This window comes from Peromyscus californicus, unplaced genomic scaffold, assembly GCF_007827085.1.
Source record: "Peromyscus californicus insignis strain IS unplaced genomic scaffold, ASM782708v3 Scaffold_4__1_contigs__length_199733344, whole genome shotgun sequence".
NCBI classification, from domain to species: Eukaryota; Metazoa; Chordata; class Mammalia; order Rodentia; family Cricetidae; genus Peromyscus; species Peromyscus californicus.
In genome coordinates, this window is record NW_026294562.1 from 151914728 (window position 1) to 151938443 (window position 23716).

The following is a 23716-nucleotide window of genomic DNA, read 5'->3' on the forward strand; positions in this document are numbered from 1 at the left end:
CCTTGTGTCTTTCTTTTCTCCCTTACCACAGAGTCGGGGGTGTGAATAAGAAAACAGCATTTGGAATGTCTACTCTGAGCAATTACCCCTGCACAAAGGAAAGTGATTTTATCCAAATGTTACAGGTAGAAGAGCTGAGGTAGAGAGAATGTAAGCATGTTCACCGAGTGCAGCCAGCAGGGACAAAGTATGTATCCAGCACTGTGGTAAAGCCCTCATCTCTGGGCTCCAATGCCCAGGTAACCTAAGTATCTGTTGCACTCTAGTTTTGGGAATGTAGCCACTGCTCACTTCTACAACACTCAAAAGAACCCTACAAATGATTGGATAGAAACTGTCCATTAAGACATCACATCGATACTCAATCACAAGGTTGATTAAACATGCCTTATGCTCCAAACGCCACAATGAGCAATAGGAAAAATAAAGCAATGAGGTTTGGACAGATGGACACATACAGTCCTGTACATGAAACTGAAGACAGCATCCTGGAACACCTAACATATCCCAGGCATACTCACACAGAAGATGGGATTTCAGGAACAACTCACTGTCTTGGTTCTGCCCTGCCAACACCAGCTAATCAGTGAGTTCTTAACATCTATGCTTTCTAGAGACCAGCTGATCACAAGCCTCCATTTTCCGCATGGCAAACACCACTCAGGACCTGTTCTAGCTTGCTGTGACAAACACGTGACAAAAAATCAACTTGGGTGGAAAGGGTTTATTCAACTTGCGTAAGCTGGAAGCAGAAACCATGGAGGAATGGTGCTCACTGGCTTGCTCACAGGCTCACAGTCTGCTTCCTTTCTTATACAACCCAGGCCTACTTGCCCAGGGATAGTACCACCCACAGTGACCCACATCAATCATTAATCAAGGAAATGCCCCCACTGGCATGTCCATAAGGCCAGTCTGATAGAGGCAATTCCTCAGCTGCGGTTCTCTCTTTTCAGATGTGTCAGGTTGACTGCCAAGATTGGCATCACAGTGCTGGAAGTCCAGATGACTCTCAACGGGGTGAGATGGAGAGAGCCGTACATTTCAATTCCAAGTGAGAGCCCTATCTACTCCTGCGTTCCACATCCTTTACTTGGGTCATTCCTCATGTATGTCAGGACCTCCACACCATGATGGAGCTGACTGCCCCTTGCTAGATGGCAGAGGGCAAAGTGTTTCTCTAGAAGGTTCTCAGAAGGAAAATGTGGAAGAACTGAAGACTTCCAATTGTACAAGGAAATCGAAAGATGATGACACTGTTGTAGTTGGGGCTGTCATACTACAGCCTTTTATCCAAGCTATGCAGCTCATAACTGCATTTCCAGAACTGCAATTCGGAAGACTGTGTGCAAACCCTTGTTGGGAACATGAAACACATCAGGGCTTTTTCCACTAATTATCTCTCCATTATAAATGGAAACTCAAAACATAATTAAGGAGATATACATCTCCCTTAAGAAGATAGACCATGTTTTCTTCACGGGAATTCATTCTTTTCTGTGTGTTGAATGAATCTTTTTGGATGAAACAATTTGTCAAAGCTGCTTTAGTGCAACAATATATTACATCCTTCCTCTTAAAGAGTTCCCAGCTTCAATATAGTGGAAAAACTAGAAACAAGCCAAATAACAGCAAAAGAGAAAAAAGTGCAAGTTATAAGATATATCAGCGTCCAAGAATTTACTACAGTCATTAAAAATGATAAATATGCAGATTGTGAAAATGGAAAAATATACACAAAATAATTTTCACCAGAGGACATAAAATATAAAGTTATTTATGCACTGTGGAGATAACGATGGGAAAATTATGTTTGACTTTGGTGGATACGAAAAAGCCTAGAGAGAAACGGAGACCACTGTGTTTAGAGGAAGAGGCAGAAGCAGTTTTCTACAAGGCTGTTTGCCTAATAAACTGAAAATGCTGTCAAGCCGTTGGCCTTAGCCTGCGTTTTCAAGCGTTCACCTCTGCCAGGGTGAGAGGAGTTCCGGGTGCAGATGCTTTCTTCCCTATATTCACTACACTCCTAGCCCATCTCCACTGAGCGGGGAGGGCCCTTCACCAATGTGGATAGAGTGTATGAGTGAATGGAGGATGGAACAATAAGAAAGACCAACCTCCCATCCTGCCCATCTTCTGACCATGGCAACTCCTTGTGCCTTAAAAACAGGAGGAAGCAAATATTTGAGGTCTGTCACTATCGTCTAGGACCAGGTGACCCACAGGACACGTGTACCACACTGGTGCTCCAATGTTGTACTCCCAGTACCCACCAGGGTCTCCTCTTTGAGCCAAGGAGAAATGCAAGATGCTGCCTCCCTGACAACCAATGTCTTCGGAAGGCAGGACTCACTAGAGAATTGGTACAGTAGGCAGAATCAGCAAATTGAATGCATATATAGCAACACTGAGAAGGTTAAAGGCACACTATTAAAAAAAACTGCATAAAGAATATCAGCCAGACTAACTAACAGCCAGGACATGGTGCATCAGCTGCAAATGCTGGGCTTTGAGCTCTATGCTGTGGCCACTCTCCTGCACTGCCTGTTTATATATTCAATGAAGAGATGCCATTACAGAAGCCATAGCCAAGCTATTGCTTTCCAAAAAGTTCAACTACAGAAAGCAGAGTCTGTAAATATTTGCAGAGAAAATACTGAAGCACAGGGCGAGGTCACCCTTAGATAATTCATGAAGTATCTAAACTCCTAAGGGGAGGGGGGATGCATTTCCTAGTGCATGTTTATGTCACAAGTCAGCCAATATCTTTTTCTACAATAGCAATATGAAAGTACAGTTCATCCAAATGAATTTCAAGTCCTAACCTGACTGACTTATCTAGAAGGAAGGAAGAAGCAAGTTCCTGTGACTGCAACAGGGTCACGCTACACCCTCACTGAGACAGACCATTGCTAGATTGAGACAATTTGCAGAGAAAAGTTTTCAGAAGACAAGTGTGTCTGATGTCTCTATTCTGTGCTACTTTATCAGGGTGGCCTTAAACACATTCCATATATTATTTTTAGGTCTTTTTACTGCATTATTTGTTGGTTCCTTACTTATCTCTGGGAATATACACTAGAACAACCCATTGAATCCCTCTCTAATCTTTTGACTGATAACATTGTTTCTCCACAGCACACTAGTGTCTCTAAGACCCTGGTCCTGTCTTGGCTCGTCTTTGCAAACCTCCCAGCTGAGGAAGAAGGAACTTGGCTATCCTACTGACCTTGGCTCAGAGTGTTCACTCTCAAGCTGTTCCTGACTGCCATTGCTCCCATCCTCTGAATGGAATGGAGCCTCAACCTCAGGACCCAGCCCTGTGTCTGCTCCATTGTGCCGTTTACTGAGAGAACCTCCCTGATAGTCTTCTACAAAGCACTCCCCAGCCACCTGGTCACTCTCCGGCACTTAGCTTGTCTTACACTCATCAAAACAGATAGCTCCAAAATGGGCGCTTTGCTCTTTGACTCTGTCCTCCCACAGGACACCTTCAAGCAGAGACCTTGTCATTTTCAAGTCAGCATTTCCAGTGTCAAAAAGACTGCCTAGCCAAAGTAGATGTCTACACTGAATGACTGACTGAATGAATGTTTCCTGCATATTCAAAATTGGAGGATGGTAGTCAGATAGTTGTAAAAGCCCACCAAGGCAAAACTTCATGATAAGCAATTCATAAAACTGGATAATTCAGACTGAGAAAACAGCTAGTCAGAAGAGGCACTTTGCATCATGCAGATAACCCTCAGGGAAATAAATAAAGCTGGTGAGATGAGTGAAACACGGTCGTCCCTTCTTCCTATCTCCCTCTGCCATCTCCACCTCATGAGATTTACACACAGAGCTAGAAAGAAGCAAGACAAACATGTCTCATTGTTTTCCACCCAGAAAAGAGAGGGGGTAGCAAATTTAACTCTGTCAGGCAGACATGTTGCTAACAGAGAAGCCAGATAGCTGTATTTCAGGAAAAAGGAGAAACAGTGGGCAACTTGAAAATTAATTAGATCAGCAGCCACCTCCTGATAAGCAGTGACTTACAGCTTCAGTTGGCTACATTATCATCATCCCAAACAATGCTGTACTTTCTCTTCAGATCATATACATCTTTTTGCTTTTACCAAATTTATCACACCCTCATAGTCTGTCTGACACAAATAATGCATTACTCTACACCCATCTGAAATCTATCCCTTCTTTTAACTGGAGAAAAACCTAATTCCCACTTAGTCCTATATCTGAGGCTTTGAGCTCACTTGAGCCATTAAACATGGTGCTGACTATTAAGTGGTATTGGGGGAGTTATGGGAATTGTGCATGCCATTAGCATCTATCAAGAGAGTAAAGCATAAACATCTCATTTCTAATACAACACCATGCAAAATTAGATATTCAGTCAAACATAAAACCTGCCTTAGAAGAGTGAGCAGCTGAGGATAACTGACAGTCTGAAGAAAATCAGCCATTGGATCTAGGACTCATACCAAGAAGGAGTAAGCCTTCTTTGTGTGACTTTGAAAAGAAACATTCTCCTGCTTAAAAGATCAATCCACATTCTATGGAAAACTTGCACTTCCTGTTTTAAAGACAAAGCCATTGGGGCTCAACACTACACAATGTAAGGATTGGACAATACAACATATGAAGAGATACTGGATGTTTTTTTAACCAGGATAAAGAGAGACCTCTGAAGAGACCCCAAGTACCTTTCCTAATTACACAGAAGAATAAATTTCCAATGTAAAGCAAATGGATTGACCCGTACTACACCCCTGTTTACTAAGACACAATGAAGCCCTAACAAGGCATTGAATGAAGACATTTATCTTGAGCTTTGCCTCCAACAGAAGAAAAGCTTCCATGCACTCCTGAGGAGAGAAGTTACAACAACCTTGCTTTGCTATGTGGAACAGCCTCTTCCCAGAAGAACGTCAAGGCACTCCCAAGAGTTTCCTCTAATGAACACAAGATCACTTCCCTCAGATGTCCCACTGCTGTGGTGATGGGAGGCCTTGCACACACTAAGCCCTTCTTCTGCCTTAGACTATGAAAGATACGCACACACTTTTTCCTGACAGCCTCACAGGGCAAGTGTGAGAATAACGAGTTTTTGAGAGCAACTAGAAAAACAAAGGACATCCATCTGATATCATTATCATTATTCTTGATACCCACAAATGTTGAGTGTTCAGACCAGAGGTCTATACTACATCCAGAGGCTCCTCAAAGTTTCTTTACTGTGACAGGGTACATCACCAGCTAGTTGCTTGTTAAGTTTCCATCAGGTTGCCTGGCTGCTGTTAATTATTTTCTAACATGGAACACACAGCCCACAGCGCTTGTACCAGAAGGACATGAGAGGATGCCCAACAAGCAGTTTTGCAGTCCCCGCCTACCAATCTGCTTAACAAATCCAGATGACACACAACAAACAATAATATTTTTAAAATGCACCTTTGGCATTAGAATGGAGAAATAGAATGTCACAGGAAGAGGAGCTGTGCTGGTGAATGCTGCGTGCATTCTACACGTACAAACTGGACTCCCTGCTAAAGCCATGCAGGGCACAGAAGAGAGGGCCGTAGCAAAGCAGGAAACTGGGCAAGTTTCCAAAATGCTTCTCTTCAGCTGGCTGTAAAATCGACACAAGTGCAAACACAAAGGAAGAGGCACAGTTGAAATCTGTGAGGAGATGTCTTTGTTGGTGTGAAGCGGAGGCTTGCAACAGTGTTCACAAGGGATTGATCAAACCCCACAAGGAAGACCACAGAGCTGCATGCAAACACCCCCAAAGAGGAGTCTTCTCCAAGATCAGGCAGCATGTGACCTGCTCTACCGACTTACGAAACACTCATCAAACCCATGTTTTTCTTCCCTAGCAACTCAACCTTACCGTTTGTCCTCTTCTTCTCCTCCTCACGGGAACCTCCATGTCAACAATGCTGCCCCTTCTTGACAGTTCCTATGTATCTGAATGTCTCCCACTACTCTGTGCATGTGTGGAGGCATGTGTGGAGACAACCTCAAATGTCCTTCCTTGGGAGTCATTCACCTTGTTTTCTGAGACAGTGTCTCTCACTGGCCAGAGGCTGGCTGATTAGGCTGGACTGGCTGGCCAGGGAACCCCCAGAGAACTTCTGTCAATGCCTCATCAGCTCTAGGATCACCAATATAAACCATCCCACTTGGCTTTGTTTTTAATGTGAATTGTGGGGCTCAAACTCAGGTCCCGAAAGCACTTCACAAACTAGGCCATTTCACCAGCCTTACCTTCCACTACTTCTTCCCAAATGCTTTTTTTCTTCCTGAGTTCATAATCCACAGTCAGCCTAAAATGCTTCAGACTTGTGGATCAATGTCAAATAGCAAAGTCATGTAATTCTGTCATATTTAATATTTTGTCTGTGACTTGGCAGTACCAGTGTGTCTTGAATCTGTGGGAAACTACACAGTTGGTGTTATAGTTTTAGTCACAAGAGACTTGATGTGACACCATCAGGATTAAAGGTGACATTAACAGGCAGGAATCAAGGCCAGCTCAAGATGAAATTGAACACTGAAAAAAACTGAGAGCTTCCATGCTTAGTGCACGCAAGCCTCTTAAATGTAACATGTGAGACCTAGGAGTAGACAGAAACATGTGGGAGGGCGGCAGGTCAGACTGCTTTTTCACTAACAGTGAGTAAAGACAAGACTGTCAAAAGAAGATTGGAAGTTTAAACTGGACTATGAGAAGGTAAATATTCCAATCTGAGTTAATCTGCTCAGATAATCCTGTGTCATTCTCGGAATTTCCCAAATAAACAGACACTCTTCAGAAGGAATCGAGAATGTGAAGGACCTAGGAGCCATGGAAAGAAATGAATGGCTGAAGGAGAGAGGCCTAGTCTGAAGGCTGATGGGTGATCCCAGTAAAGTCTTCAAATATGAGGAGGATGCCCTGGAGAGGAGTTAAATTTGCTCCAATGGCTCAAGGGAGGGAAACATACACAGTGATCAGCTTGACAGGATCTAGAACTACCTAGAAGACAAACTCTGCATTATCTGTGACGGACCTTTGAGATTAGATTAACTGAAATGGGAAGACTCAACCTAATTCTGGGTAGCATAGCCCATGGGCTAGGGTCTGAGACTAAACAAAAGGGAGAAAGACAGCCACCAATTACCAGTGGTCACCTCTCCCTGCTTCCTGATGGTGGCTCCAATATGATCAGCTGCCTCACACTCCTGCCACCATACCTGCCCCAACACGATATAGTCTGTTCCCTCAAACTGTGAGTCAAATAATCCTTTCTTTTCTTAAGTTGCTTTTGTTGGGCATTTTCTAACAGCAACAAGACAAGCAACTAATACATATGCTAGTAGGTAGAAACAATAAGAGTGCACTTTGGGCTCAAGTTAAGATGGATTTTCTAGCAGTCAGAGCAATATGCACAGAGAAAGGCAGGCTGGCATCCATGAACCACCTGTCTCTGTAGAGCATTGCAGCTGATGGGGTGGCAGAGCATGTTAATGTCAAACAGAGTCTTCCTCAAAAGACACAGGAGCAAACTTTGAGTGAGCTCCAACTATAGTACGTAAGTGTACAAACTTTATCATCCTTGCAATAATCTTAATAACAGGCACTCAGTCTGCTCAACTGACTCATGCCCACAAAGGTGAATCGACTTTCCTGAAATGAATGACACAAACGAAATTCAAACGCAGTTGCAAACCTTTACCACACGACACTGCCTTCTGCTCTGCAGTGGATTCTGCTCATGCAGAGTAAAATACCCAGCCAGTAGATTACAGAAACATTGTGAGACTGAGAAGGAGCATCTGGGCTAGAGTTAGCAAGCCTCTGATTATGTCTTACCTCTCTCCTTCACACATTGAGACCTAGGGCAAGTTACCGTACCTCAGATTTTTCAACCATGCACCTTCGGTTTTAAATATGGTTTTATGTAGCCCAGGCTAACCTCAAACTCACTGTGTAACTCAGGATGACATCGAACTTCTAGTCCGCCTGCCTCCATCTCCTAAGTGTTGGAATTACAGGCATACCACCATGCCTAGGTGCTTTTAATAGCAGTTTATCTTATACAGATTTTCTGTAAACACCCAGATAATAGTCTGTAAAGTATTTCATGAAGTCATAAATGCTTTTTACAAGTGCAATGTTATTAGTGTTATTAAGGAAAAGAGATGTTCTTATCTTCACCAAATAACTTAAAAGATACTTTAGTTTGAAATATTTTCAGACAAACTGCCAAAATCCTCATGGAAGCCACTTGGCTTTACTGGAAAAGCACACTTCCCACTTCAGCTCTCAATCTTTATAAGCGAGCAGCTCAGAAGTCACAATGTGAAGGAGAGTTGAGTTTGAGCCCCCAAACCACTCTGTCAACGTGCCACCAGCGACATTTTGGGGTCACAGCCATTGCTCCTATCTTTTCCAGGGGTCCAAACAAAATATGCTGTGCATAGTGCTTAATGATAGCCCAGCTAGCTGCTCATGTTACCTGTCTTGCTATTCCCTGAGATGAAGATTTAAATGGTCTTCTTATGATAGATCAAAAGCCTGCTGCTCATATAGGACATACTTGGGTAGCAGGGACTCTTAGGTCAGAAAGGACATTGAATGTCTTCTAATCCCACCTCCATCTGCTACTTGTTACATTAATATACAAGCATCCAAAAGCCATCTGTCAGCAGTGAGAGAATATATTTCCTCATACAACAGCTTGAAGCTTCCCAGAGCAAAGCAGAGCTCCCCAAAGACTGGTGACTGACATTTTCAAACAACCCATGTTGTTTGGAATATGTCAGGGTCTAGTAGGTATGGTAAGGAACAAAGAAAATAGTTCTCTCTCTCTCTCTCTCTCTCTCTCTCTCTCTCTCTCTCTCTCTCTCTCTCTCTCTCTCTATGTTTTCACACAGCCACAGCCTGCATGCCTACACACTGGTCCCAAATGCTGGTTTCTCTAAAAACTAACACATAATTCATATTCTTTGGCTCTTTTGGGGACTCTTGCTGGAGACTGGATTTGTAGACTTTGAATGTACTTTGAATGTATGGCTTCTTGGTAATGTTCATATTTGGCTAGGCCATGAGAGAACTTCTTGAGTTTATTAAAGATGTCAATTTCTGGGCCACTCAGAAATCAGACTTATAGGTGCCAGCTTGGTCTCCTGTCGTCAAGAATTTCTGTTGGCTATCTGGCTTGTCTGCCCCCACACAACAGTCAGATCTGCATGGAGACCCTGATACATCACTGATACAGCTGTATTTCAGTCAAGAAAGTTTGTAACTTAGTAGTTAGAGCTTGACGAAAAGCCATTTCCAAGGTGGAATTTGAAATATGCAAGTAGGTTATTCCCATCCTCTAAGACCACATCTAAATATTTTTCTACTTGAATGATTGGGGGGGGGGAGAATAGGAAAACAATACAAAGGAAAAAAATCTTTCCTCATCCTATCTTTTATGGAGTATACAAAGAAATCAAAGAGTTGCCCTGACTGTATCCACTAGCAACTGTTACATAGATGGCAAGTGGAGAGATTGATGACAGGTGAGTACATAAATAGATAGATAGATAGATAGATAGATAGATAGATAGATAGATAGATAGATAAAGAGGCAATGATGGATGTGAAAGAGACCTGGTTGAGGCTGTGTGTTGTAGGGTTTGGAGGGAGAAATGGGAAGGGGGAATGATGCAATCAAATTTTGAACTTCAAAATTTTAATAAAAAGAAATATAAACTCTAGTGAGATGGATGGTCTCCATTTGTTCCTCCAGGTACATTCTGACTCCTCCTTGCCTTGCTTTGCAGCTCGGGAAAATGACTCTTGGGTGTCTATCACTTCCTCTCTGCCAAGGTCCCAAGTGAGTCAACCAAAGCATAAGTACCATCAGGAGGGAAGGAAGAGCTAAGGCTGGGGTGGAGGCTAATAGATAAGGAGCTTATTGTGGTAGCCTGGTGCAAAGCACACAGTACTAACCAGATAATGGTAGATGCCCCATGAAAGACAGAATACAATGAAGAAGGTCCTTCCTATAGCGCTTCTCGTGGTCTCTTCCTCTCTCGGCTGCTGTCTACAGTCTTCCCAATATAAATGTGTCAATACAAACTTGATTGTTTTTTAATAATGTTTACAGAGAGGACAACGCATATGCCTTGACTTCTGCTTTGCGGCATGTACTCTGAATTATTCATTTAGTTCGAGGCTGTTTCTTTTAAAAAGTAATCATCGTCTTCTTGAATGAAATTTTTGTTTTTTCATGCTATCAGTCCTGTCAGACTTTAGAAGTTCAGTCACCAAGAAGAGCAAAGCAATTTAGATAAAATTTCCTGTTCTGAAGGAAGACTTTGTTATTAAATGTGAGGCATTCAATAGTAACTGCCAGCTGTTTAATCAAAAAGTTATTGTTCATTGTAGAGGAAGAAATTGGAATCTGGAAAACAATGGGCTACAACTTGAAGCAGGAAGTGTCTGATGAAGTTTCAAACCCCTTTCAAACTCTTCCCACCATTTAAACTATAATGGCCCATCTCTGATAAGGCATTCACAGATAATAACAAGAAAATCACTGAGATGACTACGTCTCTACTCCTCGTTTTAATTGCCCCCTGTCTTGTTGGCCCCTTTATGTTCAGACTACAGGGTACAAACTAAAAGTGTGTTCAGACATGCCTCAAATAAGCCTATCATTAGGGACACACAAGTGACTGCTTTAGTTCCCAAGACCAATAAAAGAAAATTAAGGTGAAAGAAAGAAAGAAAAAAAAATACTAGGTAAGAGAAGGTTCTGAAGGAGGGTTATAGATAAGGTAGATCCAAGAGGCAGACGGGCTCTGCTACAAATTCTACACTCAACCCATGTGTGGTGCACTCTTGAATAAACCATGCCAGCTCCTTACATAAGCTATACCAGATACACACACACACACACACACACACACACACACACACACACACACACACACACATACACACACACACACAGAAAGAGAGGGGGGAATGTAACAAGTTGAAATTACTCAAGTTGATCTCTGTCACTTACAATCAGAATGTTTTAAGTAACACAAGAACGTGTAGGAAAACGGATCAGATGTCAAACATTCAGCACTCCAATAAAGCTCCTGCAATAAAACATGGAACTCACTTGCAATGTACATGGGATAGAAGCTGCCATCCTCCCTTGATTTCTATGCCTACACATACACCCTGTGACATAACCAGAAGCTTGTGGACAACTGGATAATAGAACTCAGTTCTTATACGCCAGGACATAACCCAGTTCTTGCAGCAGAATGCATGCTCAAGGACAGTGGTTTCTTTTCCGCTTGTTTTTGCACTTGGCACTCCTACTATGTTATTCTAAGCAGTTTCTATATACAGTCCTCTCCCTATGACTATACAGTGGGACCCAGTGAATAAACTAGTTTATGCCTTCTGCCTCGTGCATAGATCAGTCATTCATCATTCAAATGTTTGGAACTGAAGAGCACTGTGGGAATGGAGGAAGCCAGAAACAGGAAATACAAATGCCACATGTTTATCCTTATATGTGGAAGCAAAAAGAAAAAATCAAATAAATGTAAAAGAGACTAAAGGAGTCACTACTAGATTCTCAGAAGGGAAGCCAGAGAGCAAGGAGCAAAAAAGTGGAGAATGAGTACCAGAGCACAAGATGAGAAGGTTCCAGTGTTCCTATATATCACTATCATTCACAAAAACCTGTCATATATTTTATAAAGAACTAAAAGTGAGGAGCTCAAAGGTTCTAAAGTAAAGAAATGGGGCCAGCAATATGGCTCAGTGGATAAGGATACTTGGCCCCAAGCCAGACAAACCTGAGTTCAATCTCTAGGACCTACATAGTATGAGGAGGGAACAGACCTTGCAAGTCATCCTCTAACCTCCATATACACCCCATTGTACAGCAGTGCCTGCGCGCGCGCACGCGCACACACACACACACACACACACACACACACACACACACACACACACACACATCATTTTTTAAAATTAATGATCAGAAGTACCTTGACTGGATCAGTGCATGTTACATATGAATGTATTGAAATGTTATCTTTTACTTTATCAATAGGTAAAATTGTTATGTTTTAAAAAATAAAATAAAATGTTTAAAATGATATGTCAGCATTTTTAAACTAGATTGATGGCAAAGTTGAAAAATGGGTTGTTGTTTGAAAGACGATGTCTGGAACCTCTGAAGAGTTAGTTACTCCATGGTATATCTCCCCCGAGCAAGTGAAAGTTGCATCCACATCTCCCTGGCTGCTTTGACCTTCCTTCAACTCTTCATACAGACTCATAAACAACTCTCTCGCCACAGCACCCAGTGGTTGGGAATCATCAGGCGCTTAATACTAATGCTCGAATTATCCCGTATGCTTAGGTATTTGCAACTTCTGGAAGTTGTTCATGCTCTCTGGCTTGCATCCCTCCTGCATGTTGGTTTCTTGGTTGCAGACACCTTGTTAGCATGTCAACAGCTGCATAATACACCAAGACTCAGCAAGGCTGTCAACTGCAAAGTCCCCCACACACACTATATTTAAGTTTTACTGAAAATGCTACTTTTGCCTTATTTTATGTTGCTATCAAAATGTCTTATGCCAACTTGACTTTTTTTTTACTTTTTAAGTATTTTTTTTTACCTCTAAGTATTATGGTTTTTATTTTGTGTTTTTTTCTCTTATTGAATTGATTTTCATTAGCTTAGACTCACCTGCTAAGTGAGTTTTCCTGGCTTTGTGATAGGCTGTTCTGGATCCATAGTCTTTTCATTTTCTTGCTAAGTCCAATACCTTTTGTGAGATACAGTTCACATATGCCACAATTCACATATTGGATGTGTACACTTTGACATATTTTGTTATATTACATCATTAACTTCTAACTATTATAAAATATATAAACAAAAAATTGCCACTTTATCTGTGCTTAGTTGTAAGATTTCGTGACATTAATTACATTCCCTATATTGTATGACCATTGCCACTGTTTCCAAAACTTATCTTCACCCAAAACAGAAGTTCTGACACCATAAAGCAGTACTCCATTCTCTTAGCCACCAGCCCTGAACCTCTGCTCTGCTGACTTTCAACTTCTCTATGGATCTGCTAATTCTACAGGTTTCCTTTAAGTAAAATAATGCTTCCTCATCAACAATTTATCCCCCTTCCTCCTGCTCCTCTTTCTCCTGCTCTTCCTCCTGCTGCTGTTCTTTCTTCTCCTCCTTCTTTTCCTCCTCATCCTCCTTTTCTTACTCCCCTCTTTCTCCTTCTCCTCCTTCCTCTCTTCTCAGAAACTAGGATAAGATCTAGTATGAAACATACTCAAAAGTTCAAAATGGAAGAAGAGTGTGTATTTCTATCTTCTCCATCATAATGTTACTCAAAATACATTTGACAGACAGTTTAGCATTGAATCAGACCCTATTGTGCACTCCAGTCTACTGGCCACCATATTGGTTTTATGTTCCGAATAGGACTGTAAGATTCTTGGGTCACAAGGTGTGTTTTTGCTTCTATAGCCCTTTGGGTACTATGTTGGCTCAAGAGGTGGATACGTGGCAAACGTTTTCTTGAAACAGTAAATATATGAACTATCATCTAAATATTCTGTTCTTCAGAAGATGGATCTGGGGAGAAGTCTAGAGTAACTTTCCCATACCTTGCCTTTTCCTACCCATCAATGAAATTTCAGTGCAAACAAATCCCACTTCTAAGCCATAGAGCCTGACATAGAAATTTAACCTCTCAGAAAAATGAGGCAAATCATGCCTCCTGGGTTTTATGTGATACTGAAATACTGTTTTTCAGTCATGAAGGCTGGCTCATAGCAGCTGTTCATGGAAGGACAGCTTAATGCTCTTCCCAGTAATTCTCCCTTCTTCACCATGGGCCAAACCCAACCAAGGGAAGATCCAGCAGCACTTCCTGTCAGCACAACCGCTATGCTGTCCTCACCTAATTGTGTAAGTACAAAGGGCTCTTCATCTTCACCACTTTGTGGTTCTCAGAAAGCCAGATCGTCATCTTAACCTTGGCTCTAATGTTGTCTGGTTTGGTTTAGACTGACAGTATGATGATCCCTCCTTCCCCTCTACAAGTAATTAGTATTTATGATGGTTTAGCATGGTGATACATTCTGAAGAATTGCTGACCTCTTAGGGCAGCATCAACAAGGAGAGATTAAAAATGCAGGCAACATGAAAAATGCAAGAAGGAAACACAGGAGTAAGAGCATGATGAGGGGAGGTCTGCACTGGGTAGTTTAATGGATAAAAGGGCATTTGAATAAAGACTCAAAGGAGGTGAAGAACCAAGCCATGGGTATACACACATACACACATGCATACAGAGAGAGAGAGAGAGAGAGAGAGAGAGAGAGAACAAATGACACATATAAAGGACTGAGGGTAGGAGTGTAGAGTGCTCAGGGTGCACTAAGGCTCTAAGATCAGATGAGTCTGGAGTACAGCAGTCAGAAAGACAGTATAGGTATAGTTTGGGGCATAGCATCAAGGAGCTAGGTCATCCTAGGTCAACAGATCAGCCCATGGCTCAGCCTTTTACTTGAAGTGAGATGGAAAGCTCCAGGGAATTTTGAGTGGAGGACTGATGCTATCTAATTCAAATGGATGACACTGGTTAGTAGGGTTAAGAATGGACTTGGGGTGGGCAGAATGGGGAAGCCTGCTGTAGACCATCAAATGGCATGGGTGAGAACTGGGAACAGGCTCACAGTTGGGGAAGTGTGAAAGTCGTCAGATTCTTGACACACTACAAAGCTAAAATTAATAGACTTTACTGTTAACTTGGAGCATATGAGTAAGGAGTAAGAGACTTCTCTGAGTTTGGACTTGGGGCACAGTAACCCAGGGAAGAATTCTGAAGAGAGGGGTTTCCAATTACAATGAAAAGAGTGGAGAAACCCAAGAAGATAAAAAATTAACACTGAGAATTGGAGATATGGAGCTCTTTGGTGACCTTTGAAAATTGCCTTGGTGCAATTATAGAAACCTGAAGAGGAAGAACTCAAGAGAAAACAAGACAGGAAGAAGGGAAGACAGTATTTAGAAGCCTTTGGGGGGTGCTTTACAGAGAAGCAGAGAAATGGTAACATTGGATAGAGAGGGGGACCAAGCTGAGAGGGTTTTGTTCACATACAATTCAAGATCAAATGTAAACACACTGCCTAAGACTCACCTGTGATCAGAACTCAGGAGGGAGAGAGAATGCTTGAGAGAGTGTGTAAAAAAAGATTCCTGGATCAAGGGAAAATTAGTTCTACACAGAAGCATGGAAAGTATGTGAAGCAGAGCCCATGGCACAGGCACAGGCTGGCTCTGGTTATGTGTTTTCTGGGTAATGCAAGAAGTAAGGTTATCAATGGAGTACAAGAAGAGCAGATAAAGTATTGCAGGTGTAAAGGAGGGGGTGTGAAGAAGTGTAGCATAATGACCTCTCAAAGGATCACAAACCATTATCATGGTTTAGAGTCACGCAGGCCCAGGCTGTCATCCCACATCAACCTGCCTTCAACTTTTGGTCCTCAACCAGGTTACCCTTTCCTGATCCTACCACTTCACAATCAAGGTGGAAATGGAGGTTCTTTAAAAATATCAGCTGGTATGTCTCAAGGATGTTCTGAAGCTTAAAAATGAGGGGATAGATAGATAGGTAGATAGATAGATAGATAGATAGATAGATAGATAGATAGATAGATAGACAGACAGATAGGTAGATAGATAGATATAGATATATTATATATAATTAATCTTTCATTCTATTGGGCATGATAAATTCAATTCAATAGTTATATACATTTTGATTGGCTTTGAAAATTATAAATTTATAAACTCAAGTTCCATTCACTTTTGGGATACCATCTTACAAGGACTCCAATTTGCAGTAAGGCTCATTAAGGAAGGAAATGGCTCAGTTGCCTTTACCCTACTGGCTATGGGTGGGATAGGATCTCTCTTTGTCTTTTCTGTGTCAAACACACAGATTGCAAGCCCAGTGCCACTTTGAGATCTTTGGCAGCAGTTAACTCTGCAACTCATACACAATTGAGCCTGTATGATAATGAGTATTCAGAGACGGGTAATGCCTGGGGGGCGCTCACCAACCTAAGACAGAGCACCTGTGTGGCCTGGGCAGGTGTCTCCATGATGGGTAAGGTGACCTGCTGACTTCTCACGCAACCTAAGTCAGAAGCTCATTTTTTAGTAAAAGGGGGACCTGTAGTACCCTGGACCCCGTTTTGGGTAACTGTTGCCTTGCTTGCTGCCCTTGACCTTGATATCCTCCCTATGCTAATTCCCTGCCGGGTTCCGTCCTCCTGAATGCTTAAGGGAAGTTCTTTGTCTGTGTATCCTGCATAATGGGCGTTAACAGCTTAGATGCAAGATTGTAAAACATCAGTAGCAAACTTCTGCCCTCCAGGGTTCTCCAATTGTGCTGTAAGCCTGTATTTAAGACCTCTTCCCTCCTTCAATAAACAGCATTTGGCGTTAAAAAAAAATGAAGGGATAGATAGATAGATAGATAGATAGATAGATAGATAGATAGATAGACATAGATATAGACATAGATATATCCCAGTCCAAAGGAAACGCAGATAAATAGTATTTTGGTTCTTCACTATTTTTTCTTCATTATCTTCTATCATCCCTTCTCCCTCCCCCCATCTTCTGTGTGTGTGTGTGTGTGTGTGTGTGTGTTTCACGCACATGCATATGCATACATGCAGAGGCCAAAGGAAAACCTTTGATGCTGTTTGGGTGCCATACACCTTGTTTGGAGACAGAATCACTCATGGCCTAGAGCTAACCATGTGAGCTAAGCCATCTGACTAGCAAGCTCCAAGTATCTCCCTACCTCTTCTTCCTCAGCACTAGCATTACAAGTGTGACCTTACTGTGCTCAGCTTTTTTGTGGGCTCTGACATCAAACTTGGGTCTCCATGCTTGCGCAGACAGCACTTGACCAACTGAACTATCTCTCCAACCTTTCTTTCCTGAAGGATATATAGATGAGGGCAAAAAACATGTCCAAGACAATTTAGGATTTTGAAAGAGGAGTTATTCTTTGTTTTGTCCTTTCCTTCTGAACCTTTTTGGAATCTTTCACATGCTAGCATCCAACCAAATCAATCAGTTAAGAAAACATAAGGACATTTGAGTCTCCTGGTATCCAAAGTATGTGTGTATCAGGGAAGAAGTATCATGGAAGGTATGCTATTTTTTTCTCTTAATAACCTGTTGGTATAGCAGGAGGGGAAATGAAACAGAGCAATCTCTCTCACACACACAGCACATTGTCTTACATACAATACTGTGCTTCCCCCAAAACCATCTCTGTGCACACTAATCGTAACTCAATGACATATAAATCATCAAGTTCAAAGTCTTCACTTTGCACATGATTCCTGGAGACAGAAGGTTCCTGACAGAGGTCCTACATAAATGAGACCACAGGAAGAACCCAGGTCTTCTCACCCATTTGCCAAGATTCACACTCAATCTTATTCAATAGACTTTCTTTCTCCCTTTCTCCCTCCTCCACATCCCCTTTCTCTTACTGGCAACAATAATAACAATTGGCAAATGTTTTCTGAGCACATGTCATGTGCCAGAAAAATCCACACAGTGCCTTAATTGAACTCTTGACATAGCGTCACTGTCTTTACCCTGTTCTATTGCTGTGAATAGACACCATGGCCAAGGCAACTCTTATAAAAGAAAGCATTTAGGGCTTACTTACAGTTTTAGAATTCTAGTCTATTGTCATGGCAGGGTCCATGGAGGTATGTATGATGCTAGAGCAGTAGCTGAGAGCTACATCCTGATCCACAGGAAGGGGAGGTGGTGGAGACTAGGGCCTGGCGTGGCCTTTTGAAACATCAAAGCTCACCTTCCTCCAACAAGGCCACACCTCCTAATCCTTCTAATTCTCAAATAGTTTCACTCCCTCGTGACTAAACAGTCAAATAGATGAGCATATGGGGGCCATTCATATTCAAATCACCACAGTCACTTACTACCTTTTTTTAAAATTATTTTTTGGTGTCGCTGGAGATCAAAGCCAGGGCCTTGCAGACACTAGGCAAGTACTCTGTCACTGATCTATGACCTTGGCCCTCCTTTTACAAAGAAAAGAAATGCAACCATTGTGTAAGTAACTTGGGCAATCAGAGAATACTGGAAACTGCATAAGAGCTCCCCCGTAAAGGCACTCTCTGCAGCCATGGTCATTCTGCCTCCCACCAATGGTTTCATTCTGCATCCTTCAATGGGTGATCAGTTCCTTTCCTTATAAGAACCTTGAGTATTTTGCATCTTGGAATTGTGGGTTTATGTCCATCTCATCCAAAATTACTTTTATTAATTCATTTATCCACTTAATAGACATCACTGAGTACCCACTCCATGCCAAGGATGTGCCAGGTATTCATCATTAAAGTAAAACAAACTGAAGGAACTAACATTCTCTACTAGAGTCCTGAAGTGAGGGGAAGACATACAAGGAAACTGTAATGGGTGAGTAAGTGATGAAGGCCATTTCACCTGATACTGAGTCCTTGAAAGGCAGTATCCGGAAGGGTGTGATAAAGAGTGACCCTTAAAAGGTGGTCACAGCCTTCCTGCAGCCCAGTCATCAAGACACCCTAGTGTAAGGTGCTACTGTCCTTTCTCTTTGGGAACAAGTGCCAGATGACATCAGACACAAACAGTACAGTTTATTGCCATCAAATGGTGTGCACTCTGACTATGAGCAACCAGAGGCTCAAGGGTCAGACTTACAGCTCCTATTCCTTAGCACTATTTTGACACATTCTCTTTTTCTGGCCACACAGAATCAGGCCTCTATTTCCCAAAGGCCTTGTCACGGCATCCACCCCAACAGAGGGTAATCTCATCACAGAGTAACTTGTCTATGTTCCCGAGGAGTGGCCCTGTAGGCTCCAATAAATGAAATAGGAGATCCTGTGGGATCAGCTTTGGAAAATATCTGTGGGCTCATCCTCCTGTCGAAGGTGCTTTTCCTCCACAGTGCTGAGGAGATGTGGAGAATGCAGAGCCATCTCATACTCCAACCTTGCACCTTCCCCAGTGTCTACTTCAAGCTCCTGACCTGGCAGAGTGATATAAACTCCTCCCTTGTGCACGGTCTATTACAGTTCATGAGGTATTTGCTCAGTGAGTTCTCTGCTGGTGGGGTAAACACAAGCAAGCATAACTGCCCCCCCAGTCCTGATGATAAGCCCAATACTCAAGGGAAGGGATAAAAAAATACACCCAAAGGCACACAGATAGAGAGTGGAGAAGCCAGAGCACGGTCTATAACAAGCAGTGTCCCAGCTGGAAAAAGTTATAGGCTGAGAGTTATCATTTGAAAAGACAATGATATACATTCTTCTCTTCACAGACACCTAAGCTGTTTCTATAACTTAACTGTTGTAAATAGTGCAGCAACGAACATGGATGTACAGGTATCTCTGTGAGAAGATTGGCTTAAGAGTCTCCTGAACAAATCCCCAGGGGTAATCTTTATGAATCCCAGTATATAGGTATAATGAAGATATGATAATAAAAATGGTTAATGTATAATAATGGGACTATTAATATAATAAATATATACATATATTGAGAAGATTGTTTACACAACTAAGCACGGGGTTATGTAAGTGTGAAAGGATGGTGTGGTGCCCTACCATTCATAAAATGTTAAGGGCATTGCACGACCTCTTATCTTCCTGGGTATAAAAGGTCAAGAAACTTGATTAGAGCCTGTGGCCTTTAACAAGGGACACAGGCAGCCAACGGTGATGCTGCAGAGGAGCTAGGCAAATAAATGATCTCTCCATTCCTCCCAGCTCCTGTCTATCCTCCCTGCTAATGCAGGATTTCATGAGAAATTCAGACAGCCTGCCAGGATACGGCCGAGGGTAGATGAGAGGGCAGAGGGTATTTCTGGAGAAGCAAATGTAAGACAGTGGGCACAGACTCCCAGATCACTTCCTCCACCCAACTCCCTTCCCCTGGCGGGATGACTGCAGCTGAAACTTGGGCATGTTCTGCTTTGAAAGAAGTGGCATTTTGGTTAATCCAAGTGACCGTTCATCTTGCAAACACTGCGTCATCTTTCCCATGAGGTGCTCAGCAGAAATGAGCTTTAGAGCAAGGCTCTGTCACATCATTTTCATGTTCAACAGCTTTGTGAAAACTGTAAAGGTTGCATTCATTTACTACTCTAGTTTTTAGCTGAGTGAAACTCTAAGCCTATCTGAGATGTCCAATTCCACTGCTGGGCTAAACTGACTTGAGGCTGGCAAAGCAGGATCCCACCACACTGGCCAGGATCCAACATGCAGGTCACATACGGCAGGGAACTAAAAATGCCGAGGTTTGTCGAGGAGTCAAGATGAAAGTGCAGCCCAGCAAAGGTCGTGCTCTTCCCTGTCAGCAAGGATGCTAAGGGGAACCTCAGGGTCAGCAAATAGAGAAACTGCCCGAACAAGGTGAGCAGGTAGAGAGGAAGCTTTCAGAAGCCAGAGAGTGATGCGCCAAGAAGGGGAGAGCATCAGGAAATGAGAGTAAACACAGAAAGCTCCAGGTGGCCCCTGGCCAAGATCCACCCACCGTGGTACTTATAAAGAATACGCATCTGTGTCCCAATGGCCTGTGAGAAGGTAAGTGTCACAGACAGGAAAAACAAAGCCAGGTTTCCAAAGAGAAGGCCTAACAAATGGTACCCTGGCTGATGGGGTTGGCCCATGGCCTTTCAAAGATGCCTGTACAGAAGCAACCGCCGTGCATGAAAGCGACCTCTGATTAACCAGGCACCTGCACCATTTGTTCTCCTGGTCACCTCTGCTTCGCTCAGACAGGCAAGCTCTCCCTGGTGGGACTAAGCGTCAGCACCGGAACATGTATTAGGTCTTTCTGGGAATGGAGTTAAGCTATTGATATGACTGTTCACACACACCATACACACACACACACACATACACACACACACACACACACACACACACACACACACACTTCCTCTTCACTAAAAAAAAAAAAAAAAAAAAAAAAAAGGTCAAAGAAAAAACCACTCAGTTTTGTTGGTTAAGCAGTCCTCCAGCACCATGGAAGGGAAGATGACTGGTCTATGACAGCATGGTAAGCCTTGTCCCTTTTGCCAGGATAAACGTCTAGACACAATGCCAGGATGGTAGAGTCAAAGAACACAAAGGACCTATTCCAAGATGTCATATCTAGGCTACAAACCTCCCTGGCGCAGCCTCACCTAATTCTGTTTAAGATAGTATGTTATCATCCTAAACTGGCCTTTCTGGTCCACATAAACTACCACATTTAATTCTTAAAACCCCACAAAGGAGGTGCTATTGTTACCCATCTCCCACAAATGCAGTTATATTAAATGCATTATATATAAGGATATATATGTGTGTGTGTGTGTATGTGTGTGTGTGTGTGTGTGTGTGTGTGTGTGTGTGTGTGTGTGTGTGTGTAACTTGTGGCTTGTGGTACAGCCAGAATTTACTCGTTTCCATCCAACTCCAAGCATGCATGCTCTTAACCTCTAAACTAAACAACACTTTGCTGCTAACCTGACAGCTCACCTCGGACAGCACCAGCTCAACTTCTCCACACAACGTAAAGTCTAGCGGAGTACCTGTACTCAAAGCACACGGGCTTCGGCACACCCCATTTCTACCTCGTTGCTCCCATCTCAGCTACCTGCCATGGCCAAAACAGGACATTCTGATCCAAGAGCTAGGGCTCCTGGCACCCTGACCTGTTTCTGTAGTCGTTGCTGTGTGTGACAGGCAAGAGGAGTGTATGAAGCCCAAATCAGGAAGCTGCAAGCTTGCAAGTGAATGCCGCTTCACAGGCTGCCAAGGGGCAAATCTGCCCAGACCATCCTATGAGAAACCCCATTCCCCATGAACGTGCACCAGATCAGAAGTCTATCAGGCTAGTATTCTGCTAAACAAAAAGGCCAGTTGAAGAACCATATGCACAATGCTATCTCACTACTGAAAAAAAAAATGTGTTTGCATACTTCAAGGAAAAAGGAAACCTGGAGAAAGGAAAAAATAACTATTCAAAAATAACCACTTCTCCACAGTGGGATTAAAGGCATAGTTGATAGATTTGAATACCTTATGCCTTTTATCATTTAAAAAACTGAAGAGCACATCCATCAAGCTTCACAACAATATTCTATAAAATTGCATGCAATGTTGATGAAACCATGCACAAAGGGTTATTCTCGGGTTCACAGGAAGCTCTGCCTGTGTGCATCTGCTGCATTTTTAAGAAACAGACTCGGGATCTTCAGTGCTGACACGTCTACCATATGAAAAGAACAACTGACCCCAACTCTGTCTGCACTCCACCATGGGGACACATATTCCTTAGGCTTACCTATGATTGGTTTATGTTTGCATCCCATCTATAAATCACCTCCTTCATGCCTGTCAGAAATCCCACCAACACAGGACATGTGTAAATTCAACCGCAGAGCAGGGCACCGTGGCTCACCATGTGCTGTGAATCAGGCCCAGAAAGCACCACAGGCTGTATGTTAATTAACTGCCTCCTTTGGCACCCAAATGCCAAAGCAGAAAGGCTGGGATCCATTCATCTCCACTTTTCCTTGTGCTTACACACAAGGAGTGTTCTGCACACCTAAATTTACAGCACATATTCACATGCAGGTTTTCACTTGGTCCTCAGCACAACCCAGAACAAGTAACCAGCTGAACAGATGAGGAGAGTGCAATAAAGAAAAGGAGACTAACTACTAGAACTATGTAGAAGACTAGGAGCATAGACGAGATGCCAAGAATACAGACACCAGGAGCATTCCTTCCAGCTACTCATCTATCCTAATATCTGTGAACATGTCTGAGTAGCTCTGGTGTGACTACTGTATGAAAGGCCTTAGTGGGCACAAAAGTGAGCCTTCTGCATGCTTACTACCTGGACAAAGACCAATCAAGTGAGAAAAAAAAAACAACAAGGTGGCTCAGAGGATAAAAGTACCTGCCACCTGGGGTTGGAGATTTAGCTCAGTGGTAGAGCTCTTGCATAGCAAGCACAAGGCCCTGGGTTCGGTCCTCAGCTCCGGAAAAGAGAAGAAAAAAAAAATACCTGCCACCAAGTCTGATAACCTGAGTTAAGCTCCGACAACTCCTGGGACCCATGTGCTAGAAGGAGAGAACTGACTTCAATAACTGTCCTCTATCCTCTGCATCTGTACTGTGGCATGTACACACACACACACACACACACACACACACACACACACACACACAATGATAGATATATGGATGGATAGATGGATGGATGGATGGATGGATGGGTAGGTGGATAGATGGGTGGATGGATATGCAAAAGTAGTTGGTAGAAAATGAACTCAATTTATATAAAATACAAGAGACTATCTTGAAAATTAAGGATGAGCAGGAGTGAAGTTGGCACTTCAGAAATGTCATGTGCAAGGATCCAGTGGCCTAAACAACTATCTACATCCAATGTAGCAGAGGAACTTAAGACTGAAGAATCAAGAAGGGAAGCACAAGATGAAACCAGAGAGGAGACCATGAGCCAGACTTCACATTCCTGCATTAGCTGTATTAGGGATCCAAAACGTGTAAGATGCCACC

General features: G+C 42.7%; 1 protein-coding gene across 2 annotated transcripts in view; it reads right to left on the bottom strand.

Annotated features, from left to right (window-relative positions):
• Nell1 (neural EGFL like 1) overlaps positions 1-23716 on the bottom strand; it is an 839269-nt gene that overhangs the window by 653595 nt on the left and 161958 nt on the right. The gene's annotated exons all lie outside the window — the stretch shown is intronic.